Below are 6456 nucleotides of genomic sequence, written 5' to 3'. Positions count from 1 at the left end.
GTATATATGTGTATATACTAAATTTACTCTAACACATGCACATGTTTCTCAAAAAGCATTATGTATAGAATTCACATCAGTTGTGTTTATTTCTGGGAAAGCATGCTGAGGTAACATTCTAGTCTCATTTCTTGTCAAATAAGAAATATGGATGGTTTTAAAAACATTTTTTTTCATATTAAATGTAGGGCATTAATTGGTCTAAATATTCCTGGCAGAGTTTCTGCACCTCTAATTAAATTCCAAACAGGCCTCACTTCTCAGAAAACACACGTATTAATGCCCTAAATCTAAACTAAAGCAGATGAAATGCTGCATCTTAACGAGTCAAGCACCATTGACATGCCTTCCTGAATTTTGAGTCAATCCACCCTCAGGCTGCACGGTGCTTTCCATGCAGCAGAGGTGCTGCTATTCTACACGCTGAAGATTTTCATTTTGCCCTTTGTATCATTTTAAGAAGTAATTAGTGTGTTCAGTTACCTTTCTGCATGATCCCAATTTTCTCTCATTAGCTTTTGGCTCTGTGGTATTCAAAGTTCATTCCTCTTTGTTTTTAGGAAGTATTTTTAAACAACTTGAAGTTAACTTCAGACATAAAGTGTTCTATTTGTTTCATATTTGCTACGTTGAAGAATAATACGTTGAAGAATAATTTCTCTGAGCTTCTATATTGGGAAACATACAACTCCTTTCTACTTCTAGATATACTCAAAATGGATTCAATAAATCCTATTCCTTATTTAAAGTTTTAGGAAATAGTAATTAATCACCATGATTTAGCAGTTAATAATTATGGAGACGATTATTTCAATAAATCAACTCAAAAGATTTCACAAATGAAAGGGTTTCCTGGGTTAACATTGTAAAAACTTTATAGACCTGAATTGTTTCCTGATTATTGTACTATTAATTATTTAAACAATGTATCTCAGCTTAAGTACAGATGTTATTTTACATTTGTCCAACTCATTAACTTAATAACCAGATGAGAAAGCAATAGAATGACAAAACATGTCATTTTCCCCACTACTCAATTTTTCAGAAACTCCTTTACATACATAAAAATTCACTTACTTGATTATACACTGTACCATTATTTTGAAAATTTGTCAAAACAAAAGGAGACCTACCATAGCCAAAAACATTTTTAAATAGTATGAAATTTGGTCTGGGTATAGAAGGTGTTATTTTATAATAATATGAACTATGGAACTGTAACCATAGTTTTTATCTATGAAGAAATATTATTTTGGTGCAAAGCATTCAGTTCAGTCCAAAAAATTGTTATTTTTAAAACTAAGCAGTTAGTTATTAACTGATTTCCAGCTAATTAACTGAATATAAAGTACTTTGTGCCTACACCAATAAGCCATGCCAACAATTTAAGATTAATTGCTATAACATGCGAAATTTTCTTTATGGTTATGTTTAGAGCTGACATTTAAAATTATTATTAAAATGGCCATTGATCACAGTGATCAACCAATATAATCTAAATTATAAAACTAAGTTATATAAGTAGATAATCTGCTGAAGATAATAATAACGGTGGTTTGGAGGTGAGAAAGTACAAATTGCCTCTTTAACTGAAACCACTGGAAGGTAAACAAAAGAGCTCCCAAGGCGATTCTAACCAGAATCATAGGACCAAGAGAAGCTTGCATATATAAAAGTGCTTCCGGATGAAGGTGTTTGTGTAGAACCTTCTACGTAGAAGCCATAATTGGTTTATGGGAAAAATTGGCATGTTGTCCTGACAAAACCACAGAGTCCACCATTAAATTAACAGCTATATGGAAGGCTTTTAACAAGATAGTTAAATTTCTGATAAGCAACTTGAAGACTTGGAAAAAAATAAGGGCAGTACTACAAATAAAAGGAATTATTTTTTTCTACCCAAAAACAGTTTTTGCTGTGCTTCTAAATCTGTGTCATTTCCTGCCTAAAATATTTGTTTAGAGCTGCTCTTTTGTGCTATTTTTTTTTTTCCAATTTCACTAGATGATCTTAGAAACCAATAGGGATTTAAATCATCATGAATAATGATGGAGTCAGATGCATAGGCTGTTAAAGCAAAAATAACTTAAATTTGTAACACTAGTTATAAATAATAATAGGACATTAAAGAGTTTTATTAGAAGAAAAATTGCCCGAAAAACCCCCTTCTGTCAGTTTAACCTTCTAGAATTTCTCGGGCAAATCATTCTACAAAATCAAAACCAATATCCAAGTCTGTAAAAATCACCAATTCAAAATGCAACTATTTGCCCTTCTCATTTAAAATTTAAAAATGCTCTCTTGCTCTCTTTGTGTTTTAGCTGAATCTGTGCACAGTACATTGTTGTTCCAGCTCAAAACCTCCTGTGTGGCCGAGGGCTTGGCAACCCAGAGAAAGGCAGTGAACACTGTTGAATTCAGCGCAGTGCACTTGGTAACACAGGGAGAGTATGAATAATATTTGGAGATCTAGCACACCTTAGTGGAAACAATTATAATTACAACTGCGTTGAAAGCATTTAAATTTTAAATTCCATTGTTTTAGTTCCATTTTACCTAAATGGAGGGGCTTTGTTCAGACATTTTTTCTTAAAATGATGTGTTTCTTCCCCAACTCCTCACAGATAAAAAAAATTAATTTTGATAATAAATTTCTAAAAGTAGAAATCATGATTTCTTTTCAGAATATCCAAAAGTATCTGTACAACCCCCTTGAAGCCATCAAATTAGGGGCAATGCCATTGTGCTTAAATGTAAAGTGTCAGATTTTTCTTGTTAAATGATTGCTGTGCTTTTGACTTGTAAAAGCTGTCAGGTCAGCTCTTGGGATACTTCAAAGACTTGGTTTCAAACAGGTTGTACATGTTCTACCATTAATGGCCAACCCTCCCTTTACTTCACACTTCTAAAATGTCATCAAGAAAAAGAGAGTAAAAAAGACATCATAAATATCCATTCTAGACCATTTCAAAAGCTTTCAATTTTATATTCTGTCCCATCATCCTCCATCTTAGAGGTGGGATAGGTAAAGCATCAAAAATAAATGGAAAATTTTCATTCCAAAACATGGAGAAAATTAGCCCTGTTCATGTATACCTCCATTGACACATGTGTTTCTAAAAATCGGGATATAATATTTATGAAATTGTAGGTAAGATACACTTGCTTATTATCTAGGCATCTCAACTATCTGCTATATGACTGAAAACTGGAAGGAAAACAAATAATGGTTATTAACAATTAAATATTTTAGAGCAAGCGACTTCCAAAATGGCAGAATAAGAAGCTCAGGAAATGTTCTCCCCCCAAAACAGTGATACAACTAAAGAAAACTGTAAAAACAAACAAACCAAATCAGAACAAAACAAAACAACTATTTTAGGACTCTGGAAATTGGCCAAAGGCATTCAACAAATTGAGATGCATTTATTCAAGTAAAACCTCCAGAAAGAACAGTGAGTGCCTATATCACTTTTGTCTGAGCTGCTCCCTTCCTCAATGTTCTCCAGCTTTGCTGTCATGGTAGATATACAAGGGCATGCAAGCTGTGAAAAACAGCTGCTTTGTTGTTGGACGGGGCTCACTTGGTTTAGAGTAGAGCACTGAGCAATTCCATGCCTATAGGAACGGCCCAAAATAGTAGCAATCTCTGAAGCGAACAAACAGGGAAGTCCAGTGACAAAGCTGTCCTAGGATTGTAGTCCTGGTCAGAGCAGGCAACAAAAATGGCAAACTAGCTTTAAAAAATAACAAGAAGACTGGGGAATGAGACAACATAGTCTCAGTCTCATTCAAATGATATTGATAAATTCTCACAAGTCTCTGGAAATTTGGAAGCCTGCACAGGCTGCCCATATACAGGTGAGACCAGAAAGGGCATGACAAATTCACTCATTCTGGCTAACCATGAGGCCTTGTGTATTCACACAAGAGAATTGAGAGGGCCTGGAAAAAAGCAAAAGCTGGGACAGACTTGTAAACTGCCTGATTTTGAGTATGTCCCCAAACACACAGATCAATGTGGAAGGTAGGAGCCTTTCTAGGGCATAATTTCTAAATAATCACCGGCTGACCACTAAGCTATATTGTCTCAGGGCCTCCTAGGGAGGAGGCCAGGATTAAGAATATGAATAAGAATTTGTTTAATTGTGCATAAATATTAGAGGGTGCATACTGTGGAAGAAAACAGATTCCATGTATTTAGTTCAGGCAAGTTACTAAACACACACACACACACACACACACACACACGCACACACGCGCGCACACACACACACACACACACACCCCACAACCACCACCACACCACCAACAACAATACAACAATCCATAGGGGGAAAACTCAGAATTCAGAGTTGCTACAATATATTATGTAAAATGATTAGTTTTCAGTAACAACAAAAACATCAAGATATGTAAAGAAACAAGAAAAGGTGGCCCATACAAAGGGAGGGAGGGAAGCAGTCAGTAGAAAATGGCTCTCAGGATACCCAGATATTAGACTTAACAGACAAAGAATTCAAAGCAACTGTGGTAGCATCCCCTCCTTAAGGAAAAAAACAAAACAAAACAAAACCCCTCAAGGCAACCTGGCTATACTCATATGTGACAACATCCCTCATGACCTTGTAACATGAGACCATTTTAATCAGACTACATGTTTGTTTGTAACCATCTATGGGAGACAAAGAAGTAGAAAATATATAAAAAAACTACGTGGTGTTCAGGACTCAGTTCTTCGAGTACAAACCCAACTGAGCAGTGCCGGCATGAATAAAGTTGCTTCTTGGAAAGAAATCTCAGTGTAACCACCCTCTGTGCAGGAATCCTGCTACACAACCATTATAAATATGTTCACAGAACAACAACAACAACAACAACAAAACATTTTTAAAGAACTATAGGAAAACATGGTAACAATGTATTATCTAAAATAGAGTCTCAACTTAAAAACTGAAATTATAAAAACAAACCACGTAGAAATCGTAGAAATCGGGGAGTTGAAAAGTACAATAACCAAAGTGAGAAATTCACTAAAGTGATGCAACCATAGATTTGAGGTGACTACAAAAATGATTAAGAAACTTGAAAACAGATCAACAGAAATGATCTAATCCAAAGAACTGAGGGGAAAAAACGATAAAGAAAATGAGCTGAGAGCCTCAGAGACCCGTGGGATACCATCAAGAATACAAACATACACACGATTAGAGTCCCAGAAGGAGAGGAGAAAAAGGGTCAGAAAAATATTTGAAGAAATAATAGCCAAAAAATTCATGATTTGAATAAAAAATATTAATATCCAGATAAAAGTTCAGTGAGCCTCAAGCAAATACAAAGTGATCCATAGTTACACATATCATAGTCAAATTGTTGAATGCCAAAAGACAGAGGAAGTTTTGAAATCAGCAAGACAAATTCAACTAATATGTACAAAGAAAAAAACAAAATTCACAGCTGACTTCTCATAAGAAACAGAAAAAGCCAAAAGACAGTGGGATGCTATATTTAAAGTACTGAAAGAAAAAAAAAAACACTAACAAAGATGGAGCCTTTATCCAGAAAAATAATCCTTCAAAAATAAAGTTGAAATAGACATTCCCAGACTTTAAGAAAGAAAAAAAAAAATGTTTTCAGCAAGTGTGTTACTAGCAGACCTGACACAACACATAAGAAAGTCCTTCAAGCTGAAATACAATATCATTCAGTCACTTGAATCCACATCACAAAATAAAGAGTACCAGAAAAGATACATGTGTGCAAATTAGAATGTATAAATATATTTTCCTCATTTCTTCTCTCAAATGATCTAAAAAAAAAAATAATAAGATTGCATAAAACAATCTTTGTAAAACTGCCTTTCTTAGAATTCTGGGAAGATTGTGGAGTTAGGAAGCACCAGGAATCTATCTTGCCTCCCACACAATAGCAGTGTGCTGGCAGAATCTGTCTGGCAAAACTGTTTTTGGAGCTCTGGAGAGTATGGAAGACTTGTAACTTCCAGGGGAAGACTTGAAGGGTAAATCATAGTGAATTTCAGTGAATTTCAGCTCTTAGCATAATAGCAGCTACCCATCTTCCACCCCCTCCCCACATGGCAGTTTGGAGCAGCTTGCAAGCAGCTTGAGAGAACCAAGACTGGCAATAAGGATTTTGTCCCGCAGATAGCAGGCATTGGTGCTTTGATCATTGGTTACTGCTTCTAATCATGAGATTGCAGACCCAGACGTGGACAGCCATCGTTGCACACCCTACCTACTGTTGCAAGTCCCTCACCTTTCTGTTGAAGCAATTTCCAGAAGAAAATGACAGAAGCCAGTCCCTCTTTTCAACAATTGCCTTAAATATAAATGGATTAAACTTTCCAATCAAAAGAAAGAAATCAGAATAGCGGATCAAAACACATGATCCAACCATATGCTGGCCCGAAGACACTCACTTTAGATAAAAAGATAA

The sequence above is a fragment of the Panthera pardus genome, unplaced genomic scaffold (genome assembly GCF_024362965.1).
Source record: "Panthera pardus isolate Hobbes unplaced genomic scaffold, ASM2436296v1 HiC_scaffold_16, whole genome shotgun sequence".
Lineage (NCBI taxonomy): Eukaryota > Metazoa > Chordata > Mammalia > Carnivora > Felidae > Panthera > Panthera pardus.
This window is presented reverse-complemented; position numbering follows the sequence as displayed.